The 14,083-nt window shown below is 35.4% G+C and overlaps 1 pseudogene; it reads right to left on the bottom strand.

The window, feature by feature from the left end:
- Positions 1-10,134: 10,134 nt before the first annotated feature.
- On the bottom strand, positions 10,135-13,655 carry LOC127160970 (protein mono-ADP-ribosyltransferase PARP14-like; annotated as a pseudogene).
- Positions 13,656-14,083: the final 428 nt, after the last annotated feature.

Raw genomic sequence — 14,083 nt, forward strand, 5'->3', positions numbered from 1 at the left:
TCTGCCTGTTCCTCTACATCACTGGGTTTGTACACTTTCAGATTGATTTGCTGATTGTCAATGGTAATAATGTGTTCTGCCTGGGAGAGCACGCCGTCTCTGACTTAAAAACAAAGAATAAGACAGTGACCTGATTTCACTCGGTTTACATATTTTCACAAATCATGTATTAATCATTTGTTCAGTCAGTGTCATTTCTGATCATTTTCACAAAACTTTTAGGCTACTAAAATATCTAAACATACAATATATCAAAATAAAGAACCGAGCCTGTGATGGAGTAGCACTGACGGAAAATCTTGTCATGGCGGGGAAAGTATTTAGGTTTATTAGTAAACATTAACAAGCACATTATCTCTTATTTCTGTGTGAATATATATTTCAACTAAATAAAATGTTTGTTAGTGATAAATTCAATGTAAGTTATTATAAAGTGTTACACTGTTAACATCTTACACTTGTTTTGTGTTCAGCACTTACTGTCAGGTGATTTGAACAGAATCGTAGCAGAGTTGTTCTTGTCATTATATTTCAAGATGCAGTCTCCTCCCTGAGATTTCTTCTTACTCTGAAAGTAAATCTGAAGTTTATTTTTCACACTTTTAGCGTGTTCAGTGTTACAATAATCGGATAATTTTGTCAAAGCAAAAGTGCCATTAGTTTTGTCAAAGTAATAGTATACAACCAACAGATGGCAGTACAGCCTTATCCTTATTGTCTAATAATATTGAAGTCATGGTCACCATCGTTAAAACTGAGACAAGAGTCAAGACACATCCCAGTTAGTATGTAAAATTACATTTCCATATAAATGATTATCTCTAGAATGTTTTAACACAAATTTGTAATATTTGGATATTTGCTTCTTAGCTTTTAAGATGCATTTTCTGGCCTCTTTTTTTTTTTTTTTGTTTGCTGTAGGGGAGCGCGGGGCACAAACTAACACTTACTGAATTTCTCAGTTTGTGTAAAAATCCACGTGGCGTTCAGAGTATAATTTTTTATCTACGTTATTTTCACACTTGTCTAGTACAAATATGTCGCTTTGTTTCATAATTACAGCGTGTACGTTTTTTGTTATTTACCTCAAAAGAAAGGAAGTTAAAAGTGACAACGTACCTTAGGTGTGGCACATTGTAACATGTGAGAGGCACGTTGTAACATGACCATATGACAGCTTAAATTGTTAACGTTAAGCAATAGCCGTCATTTCACCTTCTCGGTTAACTATAGACCCGATATAGTCCGGCTATGTGTAACCCCCTTCTAGCCCAAAAACCTTGAATTTGGATACATGTCATTTTTTGGCAAAATAACTTGTGAGATGCATGATATTCCATCATGTAAGCAAAGTGAATAACGTTTACAATGTGTTTGGTTTCATTTCTTTGACATGTTCTATGCGTAGCCTGTTTGTAGCCAAGGTTTAGCTGGTTATCAGACCGGCTATTTGTAGCCCACTCATAGTCAAATTTGACTCATTGTAGTTTTTGGCCAGGCAGCGCATGAGATGGTTGATATACCATCATGTTTGCAGTGTCAATAATATCTACTAAGATGTAAGTGTAATTTCATGACATGGTATATATGTAGCCACAATTTAGCTCTGAGTTTGATGGACTAGTGTAGTCTGCTTTTAGCCTAACCGGCGAAATCGAGGCAATCAGTGGTCTAATTTTAACGGCTTGGCTATAGCCCAGTATCAGACCAGTGATGAGCATGGCCAAAATAGTCTTACAATTGTTTACATGTAATTTTTTTCCCACGCAGCTGATTATTACATGCAAGTAAACTTTTGGAAACATTTAAATTAGCATTATTTCATTATTTTATAGCATTATTAAATATATCATTATTAATTATGCCAAAATAATGCTAATTTAAATGTTTCAAAAGTATTTAATAGTATGATGTTATGCATTCCACAAGCTGTTAAATGTAACATTCATACACATTATACCATATAATTTGACTGTCTTTCAGTTTATAAATAAATATGCAATTACAATTGTAGCCCTACCGAGACAGGACTACTGGCAACGCGAGACTTGAAAGTTAGTAGAGATCCCTGAATTTTGTTTTTACATGAGAGAACACTAAGATTATCTGTGGGAAAGCAACGGGCAAACAACAAACGATAAAGGACATTCCTGCTTGGTCTTGTAAGTATATGTGTTCATTGTTTATCTATAGACCATTTCACTAGATGTAAACAACACTGGTCCAGAAGCGCTTCCTGTTTTTTTTTTGTTTTTTTTAATTTCACATATACAAATACATCTTAAAGGTGCTAATGTAACATTTTCATCCAGTCAAATGTTATGTTGGTTGTATTTTTTTGTGATGTTTGTGTAAAGTAAAAAAAAAAAAAAAAAAAAAGAAACAGGAAGTGTATCGGGACCAGTATGTTTACATCTAGCGAAATGGTCTATACATTATTTGTTACATGTCTATACATGTGTAGGAACCGTTACATTTTAGTGAAGAGAGCAGATCGTAGTTGATAGTGATCCCTATGGACTAGGCCCCACGGTTCAGCATGCATGTGATCAGAGGATTAATTGTAAAATTTAATAGATAATAGAGAGAAAGTTTATCATTTGTATGTATTTACGAACTCACACGATTTTAAAACAGCGCAAGAAGAGGCGAAAGAGCAAACAACAGAACAAACAGCTTTGAATAATCTATATTAATTTATACAGTGAACATACATTCAGAATTATTGGACAAAGTGAGGAGGAGTTTCTACATCTGGAAAAGCTGTTGGAAAAAGAGGACATCCAGGCAGCAATGGTGTAAAAACAAACAAACAAATAAACAAAAACCCTCTCCAAAACATCATTTCCTCACTACAGCTCTCATTTTTGACAAAGTCAGTCATTTATTTTAACTATTATGTTGAATTTATGATTGAACAATGGCATGTTACATACAGAGAAAGCATGAGCTAACTGAATAGAATATCTTTGTCATTGTACAAGTACAATAAGATTTAGTTTGAAACTTCCAAATTGATACTAAAGCTCAAAAATACAAATTATTTCGATATTTTGGGAAGTATTTTATACAAGAACAAAAGAAAAACAAAACAAAACAAAACAAAAAAACAATAATGAATCATTTCCTTTGAGTTCACTGTTGGTTGTTTTATTTGTTAAAATAAGTAAACCAACAAAATTATTAATATATATATATATATATATCTATATCTATATATATATATATATATATTTTTAACGCTGTCATTTATCCACAATGTTTTAATGTTAAGTGTGATAACACCCAGCAAGCAATTTTTGGTCTAAAAAACGTCTATTAGCCGTTGAAACACAGCCCAGACGTTTAGGCTAAAATAAGGTTGTCATTGGGCTGTCAGTGAAAATTTAATAGACGTCTAAACATAGCCCTAGAATAGACTAGACATCATTTAGACCACTATTAAACGAATACATCTGAATGTCTAATAGACATTGAATCTGCGTCTAGGCTAAAACAAGACTGAGTCTGGGCTGTCAGTGAAAATCTAATAGACGTCTAAACATAGTCCAATAATAGACTAGTCATCAAACAGACAGCTAATGAATGCCTACATATATACATCTAAAACACAACAAAATGGCCATCCATCCATCCAAACAAACTACATATACAGCTTTTATTAAGAAAAATAACATTAACAACTTAAGACAATACAAAATTATAAAAATGCAAAAGAATTAATGACAAAATAAAATATAAATGCGTTACACTCAATAAAAATATGAAATTTAAGATAATAAACAACTTAAGATAATAATAATAATAATAGTATATATATATATATATATATATATATATATATATATATATATATATATATATTAAATACCTTATGATATTTAAAAGAAATAAATAGTACAAATCAAGAGCATGTTATCACACTTAACATTAAAACATTGCGGATAAATGACAACGTAAAAAAAAAAAAGATTAAAAAAAGATTAATCAATTTGTTGGTTTACATATTTTAACAAATAAAACATCCAACAGTGAACTCAATTTTTTTTTCTTGTATAAAATGTTTCCCAACTGCATTCCTCAAGTACAACTCAAGTACAAGTTGGTCATCACTGCATCTGCAAAATAAGAAAAAACAAATAGCATAAGAAAAGCTTTTTGAGCAAGAACTGAGAGAGAAAGGTCTGAATATGAGGGAACATGAGGGAATTTTAAACAGAATACAGATTGAGGTGGTTAACAATTGCGGACAAAGTTCACTGACATTTCAAAATGACCAGTAAAGGAATTATTTTTTACATTTCTGATTTGCGCTGTAACTTATTAAGTATTGACACCACAATGTTTGATTATTGTGGCACACTTTGAAGACTTTACCTTTCCAGCTTCCTTCTGGCACTGTCTTTGAGATTTCTTCATTCAGTTCTGCACAACTTTGTCACCTGAATAACACATGCCAATGTCAGGCAGGTAGTATTATATGCGTCAGTGTAAAAGTGTCCAAAACTGTCTGGCACAACTAATTTCATATCAACACAGTGATGCTGCTGTAACTAAAATGTAACCCAGTACACACATTAACCTTAAACGTACATGGAATAATTATTCACCCCTACCGTTTTTATTACATTATGTCTTCTGATTGTATCGGTTAGGTTTTAATGCTGCATTGCACATCTTAGCTATTTGCACTATTTTAATACTGGTACAAACTTTTTATAATTTAACATTTTATATTGCAATTTGAAATCATTTTTATTTTTGAGCTTTAGTATCAATTTGTAAGTTTCAAACTAAATCTTATTGTACTTGTACAATAACAAAGATATTCTATCCAATTAGCTAATGCTTTCTCTGTATGTAACAAGCCATTGTTCAGTCATAAATTCAATATTATAGTTAAAATAAATGATTGACTTTGTCAAAGATTAGAGCTCTAGTGAGGAAATGTTGTTTTGGAGAGATTTTTTTTGTTTGTTTGTCTGTTTGTTTGTTGCTGCCCGGATCTTCTCTTTTTCTAGCAGCTTTTCCAGATGTAGAAACTCCTCCTCAATTTGTCAAATTCTTCTGAATGTGTGTTCACTGTATAAATTAATATAGATTAATCTAAACTTTTGTTCTGTTGTTTGCTGTTTTGCTGTTTTAAAATCGCTTGAGTTTGTAAACACATACAAATGAACGTTCACTCTATTATCTATTAAATTTTGCAATGAATCCTCTGATCTCTGTATCGTGGGGTCTAGTACATAGGGATCACTATCATCTATGATCTGTTCCCTTCACTAAAATGTCACGGTTCCTACACATGATAACAAATAAAGTATAGATAAACAATGAACACATATACTTACAAGACCAACCAGGAAAGTCCTTTATCGTTTGTTGTTTGCCCGTTGATTTCCCACAGGTAAACTCATCTCCTTCTCTCGTGTAAAAACAAAATTCAAAACGGCGGAATTATCGCGGGATCTTGTGACAGTGATCTCTACTAACTTTCAAGTCTCGCGTTGCCAGTAGTCACGTCTCAGTAGGGCGACAATTGCCATCTAGCGGTTGGGAATTGTTATTGCATATTTATTTATAAATTGAAAGGAAGTCAAATTATGTTGTATAATGTGTATGAATGTTACACTTAAAAGCCTGTAGAATGCATGACATCATATTATTAAATGCAATTAAACTTTTCAAACATTTAAATTAGCATTATTTTGGCATAATTAATAATGCATTATTTAATAATGCTATAAAATAATGAAATAAAATATAGCTCAGTGCTGGTCTGATACTGGGCTATAGCCAAGCTGTTAAAATTAGACACTGATTGCCTCGATTTCGCCGGTTGGGCTAAAAGCAGACTACACGTAGCCCATCCAACTCAGAGCTAAAAGGTGGCTACATATATATCATGTCATGAAATGACACAGACATCTTAGTAGATATTATTGACACCGCAAACATGATGGTATATCAACCATCTCATGCGCTGCCTGAAAAACTACAATGAATCAGATTTGACTATGAGTGGGCTACAAATAGCCGGTCTGACTACGAGCTAAACCTTGGCTACAAACAGACTACACATAGAACATGTCAAAGAAATGAAATCAAACACATTGTAAACGCTGTTCACTTTGCTTACGTGATGGAATATCATACATCTCTCAAGTTATTTTGCCAAAACAATGACATGTATCAAAATTCAAGGTTTTTGGGCTAGAAGGGGGTCACACATAGCTGGACTATATCGGGTCTATAGTTAACCGAGAAGGTGAAATGACGGCTATTGCTTGCTGGGCATGCTCTTGATTTGTATTTATTTATTTCATTTTTATATTTTATTATCTTAAGTTGTTAAATTCCATATTATTATCATAATATTTATATTTGAGTATAATATATTTATAATATTTTATTTTGTCATTAATTCTTTTGCATTTTAATAATTTTGTATTGTCTTAGGTATATTCTTAATTAAAGCTGTGTATGTAGTTTGTTTGGATGGATCGCCATTTTGTTGTGTTTTAAATGTATAAATGTAGGCATTCATTAGCTGTCTATTTGATGACTAGTCTATTATTGGGCTGTGGTTAGACGTCTATTAAATTTTCAGTCTTTCCAGCAAGCAATAGCCGTCAATTCACCGTCTCGGTTAACTATAGACCCGATATAGTCCGGCTATGTGTAACCCCCTTCTAGCCCAAATAACCCTGAATTTGGATACATATCGTTTTTTGGCAAAATAACTTGTGAGATGTATGATATTCTATCATGTAACCAAAGTCAACAGCGTTTAAAAGGTGCTTGGTTTAATTTCTTTGACATGTTCTATGCATAGTCTGTGCGTAGCCTTGGTTTAGCTCGTAGTCAGACCAGCTATTTGTAGCCCACTCATAGTCAAATCTGATTCATTGTAGTTTTTGGCCAGGCAGCGCATGAGATGGTTGATATACCATCATGTTCGCAGTGTCAGTAATATCTACAAAGATGTAAGTGTTGTTTCATGACATGGTCTATATGTAGCCATGATTTAGCTATGAATTGGACTGGCTATGTGTAGTCTGCTTTTAGCCCATCCGGCGAAATCGAGGCAATCAGTGGTCTAATTTTAACGGCTTGACTATAGCCCAGTATCAGACCAGTGATGAGCATGGCCAAAATAGTCTTAAAATCGTTGCATGTAATTTTTGCAAAAGTAAACTTTTGAAACATTTAAATTAGAGTTATTGTATATCTTAAATTATTTTATTGCATTATTAAATATAAATAATTTAAATGTTTCAAAAGTTTACTTGCATTAGATAATATGATGCATCCCACAAGCTGTTAAATGTAACATTCATACACATTTACGATATTATTTGACTGTCTTTCATTTTATAAATAAAAATGCAATTACAATTCCCAACCGCTAGATGGCAATTGTAGCCCTACTGAGACAGGACAACTGGCAACACGAGACTTATAAGTTAGTAAGAGATCACTGCTGCAAGATCCCGTGACAATCATTTCCGCCGTTTAGAATTATGTTTTTACACAAGAGAGCAGTAAGTTTACCTGTCGGAGAGCAATATAGTGACGCCGAGGGGCGCTGTTGACGTCTTCATAGTGATGCCTTGGGAGTGAGAATGGGTTGCTTAAGTATACAGATCTGTAAATGGATATGAAAAAGATTTACTCAGTTATGTGAAGTTCTGTGTTTCCTTTGTGTCTTTGGTCACATGGCAAAACTTGTGTCTCCTGTGAGAGTAATTCACAATCATTCACACTTTAAGAAAGGAACATTGGAAGAACAGAGCAGTACTGTAGCAGTAACAAAGCAGAAGATGACTATTCGTCGATGTGTTGCTCTGGAGGCAGTGTTTATGCAGTCGACTGTGCATGGGTGATGTCACCCTGGCACCTCGAATCCAACCATTTTTGGAGCTTGATTATATAAATGCTTTGTTTATAAATAGGTGGAGGTTTTAAGCTATGTAACATGCAGTATGTTTTAATGGAACAAAGATCTCTTATATGCCCGACGTTGGCTGACCGTTGACTTGGTATGTCCCGGCCTTTAATGTGAATCCCCCTCTTGTTCTCCACAAGAGGAAGTGTTGTTTTATTTGAAGGAAAATAAAACAACACTGGGCAGTAATAAAATCTATCTTTTGCAGTAATAAAAGTTTATTGACGATCGGGAGCTCACAGGTCACAACGACCAAGAGAAACTTTCTGAACAAAAAGATCCATGTACATTTATACCTTGCAGTTGAGTAAAAATCCATGTCACTTCACGGTCATTAAGGTCAAGTCTTCTTCACTGTATTTGGTTTTACTGATGTGCTGATTGTTTTTTATTGATCCAAGCTAATCATATGAGGTCTTTTAGTTCTACTCTGTTATAAGCTCTTTTGAGTAAATCTAGATTCTTTGAATATGTGATGTATCACGTATGTTTTCAGTTTATCATGAAACAACTACAAGTGTGGCCTGTTTCCAACACAGAGACAATTCAGTGGCTGCTGGTGAATGTTCTAGATAGGGCTATATGCCGCCATCCAACAATTTCAGCAAACATCATTTAACATCTTTCAGATTACATGAATTCTTTCACACAAAAGTATGCATATAATGTAGTTCTTTAAAGGAGTAGTTCACTTCCAGAACAAAAATGTACAGATAATGAAAAATTTGCAGCCTTTCTTTCTTCACTTGTAAAGAAATTATGTTCTTTGAGGAAAACATTTCAGGAATTATCTCCATATAGTGGACTTCTATGGTGCCTGAGAGTTTGAAGGGCTCTAAATGATCCCAGCTGTGGAATAAGGGTCTCATCTAGCGAAACGATCAGTCATTTTTCCTAAATAAATAAATAAATAAAAATGTATATACTTATTAACCTCAAATGCTCATCCTGTCTAGCTCTGCCAGGTGCATGCATACTCTGTGTAATCCGGATCAATACAGTTAGGGTATGTCAAAAAACTTCCATCTCATTTTCTCCTCCAACTTTAAAATCATCCTGCATTGCCGCAGAAGTACCGACCCAGTGTTTACAAAGTGAACATGTAAAGAAGGCCAAATGCCCTTTACAAAAAACAAAAAAAACAAAAAACGGTAAAACAGCGGTGTAGGACGATTTCGAAGTTGGAGGAGAAAATGAGATAGGAGTTTTTCGACCTACCCTAACTGTATTGACCCGGATTACACAAAGTACACATGTGCATGGCAGAGCTAGACAAGATGAGCATTTGAGGTTAAAAAGTATATTAATTTTTATTTTTTTTTTAGAAAAGAATTAATCGTTTCGCTAGATAAGATCCTTCTTCCTTGGCTGGGATCATTTAGAGCCCTTTGAAGCTGCATTAAAACATTTAATGCATTTTAATGCTGCATTTTGGAAGTTCAAACTCACAGATACCATTTAAATCCACTATATGGAGATAACTGAAATGTTTTTTGATGACAATAGGGTGAGTACATTATCTGTACATTTTTATTTTGGAAGTGAACTACTCCTTTAAAGATGTTTTAGATTGCATTGTGACAAGAAAATGTAATTGAAGTGTTAGTATAATCAGATGAGACTACCAGCTTGTGAGTGTAACGCACAACTTAACATGTCCATCATGTAGTGCAAAAAATGTAATTGTAATGGACATATTGCACACATGTACAGGCTCTCAGACAAACTGACAAATATCTGGGCAATTGTTCACATCTGCGTAGAAGTCACAACTTAACACGGGGACCAGTTAAGCAACAACACTGTCTCGCCCATGCCACACCACTTATTTTTGTTTAGCCTGCTATCTGTGTGCACCGACCACAGAATTAGTTCAACCAGTGTGTCTATGAAAACTGTTTCTTTACCTGCTAGAAGACATCAAAGGCAAAAAGGTGGCCTATCCACTTATAAAACATTTTATATTTTTCCTCCATAACAAGAACTCCTTAATGCCTTAATTTCTTTGTATTTCTATTATTCCTTTATTTTGACATAATATGTTTAGGGGATTATTTTATAGCAAACTTTAAGTGCAACATTGCACAGAAACATAAAAACAACCACAGAAACTTTGATTTATTTGGAATGTTTAAAAAAATGCATAATTTACTGAAGTCCTATTGTTATATAATAATATGTCTAATTTATTCTGGGTAAGCCTGTACATCATTGAAGATCACAAACATGGTTGGGTTGGTCATGTTGTCAGTCACACTGTTATAGAGATCAGCACTATTTGAGCTCTTCGCAGGGGGAACTGGAAGGCCTCGTTTTCCTTGAGTGAAATCACCAACAAGCACCCTGACAAGGTACATGTGTTTATGTCCATTGCATCAGGTTTAGAGTAGCCTTGGGCTGAGTAACTTGGGTCCACAGCAAAATATGAACCATTCCCATACATGGCTCCTAAAAACAGAACAAGAGCAAAGACTATTGATTTAAAAGACAAATGGATACAAGTGCAAATAAAGTTTATACTAAATTTGACTGATACCATTCATGCCAGCAAAAGCTGCGATTGAAGCCGTGATGGTTGATCTGATCTGTCTTATCAGCAGTCCAGTTCCATGGAAGAGAAGCTTTTCATTGTTTTTGTGCTTGTTTTTATCTTCCAGTTCCTCCTTTTTGATCATGTAGTTTCTCCAAAGTGCGCTGTTCTGAACTCTTTCAATCTAAAGACAAATAAACATTAACAAAATATTACTGCACTATTGTACTAAATTAAAACACATGAACTTTTTAAAACTGATAAATACACATTATTCCTCCCTCTTAGTTTAGTCTTACTTAAATGATGTTATTGGTTAGATTGGTTCTCCTGAACTCTTTCTCCACATCTGCATATTCCTTTGAACCTGCTGTGAGTTTTACAAGAACAACTGACTGTCCTTTCATGTCCTCCCAGTGTGAAGGCAAAGGTTTTTTGAGCTCCAGCTTCAGCTATGGACAAAAAGAACAAAAACATAAATAACATGAATAACATCATTAATTTGTATATGCTATTTAAATTATAAAATAATCTCACCTTGCAGATCTACTCTGTTCAGTTCAATCTTCATTCTCCCTCTTGTGGCCTCTTTGCGAACTAAATTGGCCTCATATTCATCATTGTTAATCTTGATTCTCACTGAAGGCTGACTCTTCTGATAGGCCTGTTCCAGGTCATAATTGGTCAACATATCAAAGTTTTTGACACTCTGTCCATTTTCCTGATATTGCCACTGAACCGCACTGCTAATTAAAAATGCCTCAATTCTTCGTTTTTCATTCCTTTCCACCTTTCTGATCATGTCCCGAATACGACTCTCTGCAGTGTGAACGTCTCTTGTCAGACCCTCCAGTGTGATGACAGAGTCTTGGCCTTTCTTCTGAAGCCGGACACTGACTGTGAGCTCCCTCTGCATGGCGTTCAGCATTTCTCCATCCTCCCTGGTGAAATGAGCAATGGCTGGATCATGGATTGGGATGGTCACATGCTCCCGTAATATCAAACTGTTGATCATGTCCTTGGCTTCACTCAGGTCCTTTGGTGTCTCGCCACACAGCTGAAAAACAACTGGCTCAATTTCTTCACCTACCATCACAAATTCTTCATTTGTAGAAGACTCTGAACTTCCCTCCAAAAAAATCTTGATGAAAATAAACACAGGGATTATTACTTTATTTATTTATTAAGGAATAGATGGGATTACCATATTTTTTTATATTTCTTTACTGACCTTTAATTTTGGTTATCAGACTTTTATCCTCCTCTACTTTCTCACCAGATCTTCTGATCATGCTTTGGTGGAAGTCTGCCAACATGTTTGTCTGGAATATAAGAAACTTCACAAGCTTTACATGCACTGGTTTCTTTTTCTTCACAGTGTTGACAACTGCATTAACCATTGCATCTGCAGCATCAGATGGTTTTGCACCACCCTGACCTAAAGAGATGAAAAAAAAAAAATAGTTAGCAAAATTCTTTTTGCAATTATGTAAAGTATGATTACACAAAGAGTCTTACCAGTGCCAAGTGCTGGGAAGGCAACAGAAGTAATCTGACGTGACTCACATAACTTCAGAACAGACAAAACAATATCCTTAATTTTAGATGGACTATTGTGCCCTATAATATGGATGATGTTTCTACATGGAAGTCGACCAGATGAGGTCACAATCTCTGTTTGGTGCACGTTTGAAGATCTCGCTACTGAAAAAAAAAAAACATATACCAATAGCAAGTTCATTAGACCTCTCTTAAAGTATGAGTAAAAAATTAATGTATTCTAAAAAGGTAAAGTTTCATGTAAATTTAAAGGAATACAAACCAATCTGTGAACATTCTTGTTCCACTTGTACTCCAGCAGCATCTAAAATGGCCTTGGACACTCCTGGATTGCAAAGAGAATTTGACAGTTACATTATAATTCTCTTGATTGTGTAGTGTATAGTGTGTGTCACACATATGGTCAGACAATGTGTGAACATGGATTAACCTGCTTTCAGAGAAAATGTCTGATTTGAGGAGTTGACAATGGCATCAGTTTTTTCTTTAGTTATGTCTCCTGATGACACTTCCAGAGTCACCTGACCCAGCTGCATAGTGTGCACTCCACGAGAGGGAGAGAAGACATTGCCAATAAGCACTAAAAAAAACATTGAGAAGATAGATGGTAAAAGACTACAGTTTTATTTTGTCACTGTCCTAAATATATCCTGTGACATTTGGATATATTTGTTTTTAGAATAAGTATTTTAACAAAATGTATTTGAAAATGTAGTGTGATGGACAAGAAAGTATTACCAGAGGTCTGAACTGGTTTGCCAGAAATGCTGTTTATTTTAGATATTGCATGTCGATGTGCTCTTGTTGTGATTGGACCCTGAATCCCACTTCTAAATATGCTAGTAAAGCACTAACAAATATAGTACAGAAATTTACACAACAATATTAACATGAACAACTTTGGAAGATTATTTAAATAATTTATAGTTTAAACAATTCAAGTACATATATTAGTCATACTGCATGTGATGGGAAGAATTTGTTCCCCTTCCAGGGAACTCAACAGTGCATCTTCTCTAGGGCAGTGGTTCTCAACTCCAGTCCTCGGGGCCCACTGCTCTGCACATTTTGTAGGTCTCCCTCATTTAACACACCTGATTCAGATAGTCAGATCTATAAACTGAACTGAGTTTGTCAGATTCAGAAACATACAAAATGTGCAGAGCAGTGGGCCGCGAGGACTGGAGTTGAGAACCACTGCACTAGGGAACACATTGGGAAATGAGGTCTGCAGATCCAGTGTCTGAAGCACATGTGAAACAACGCCAATCTATTGGCCCACCTTGCCCATGACGTCATAGGCAGGGTGACCGGAAGTATAAAAGGGCACCTGCTGAATACGTCATCCTCTTTGCGGTCTTCAGGAGTTATCTATTGCAAGCAATGTGTTACGATGTCCAAACCAGTGAGCGTTTCAAGAAGTGAAATATCATCATCAGCCACTCCCAGCCACACATACATCTGTGGATCAACCTCGCGGCCATCAAAAAAGATTTTCTCCTCAATGCTTCGCTTTCGCAGACTGGGCTTTTTGGTACATCCATTGAGGCGGTTGTGGAGAAGTTCAAGGAGGCGAAGACGCAATCGGCTGCCTTTCAGAAATTCATCCTTTGCCATTCCAAATGCTTTTCTAAGGGGGACAATCGGTCTAGAGCAGAGGTCTTCAACCCTGCTCCTAGGGACCCCCTCTCCTGGAAAGTTTATTTCCAAACCGGGTGTGTTTGATTAGGATTTTAGCTAAACTATTTAGGATAGTGGGTCCCCAGGAACAGGGCTGAAGACCTCTGGTCTAGAGGGACTGATCCAGTCTGGGGACCCGCACTTTATAGCCATCTGAGGATGGTTACATTCCAGCTCTGCTGTTGCAGGACTGGCTGTGTTTCAGCAGCAATTAACCCTTTCCAGACCATAGCCATTTAAGGATAAGCTCTCTGGTAATATTTCTGCCTCCCCTTTGGGTTCTTTAGGCAGTCTTTTCTGATGACAACTGCTGTGGATCCCTTTCCTAGAACCTAGCTATCTGAGGATAACTACGCTAAGCTTGG

This window comes from Labeo rohita, unplaced genomic scaffold, assembly GCF_022985175.1.
Source record: "Labeo rohita strain BAU-BD-2019 unplaced genomic scaffold, IGBB_LRoh.1.0 scaffold_511, whole genome shotgun sequence".
NCBI classification, from domain to species: Eukaryota; Metazoa; Chordata; class Actinopteri; order Cypriniformes; family Cyprinidae; genus Labeo; species Labeo rohita.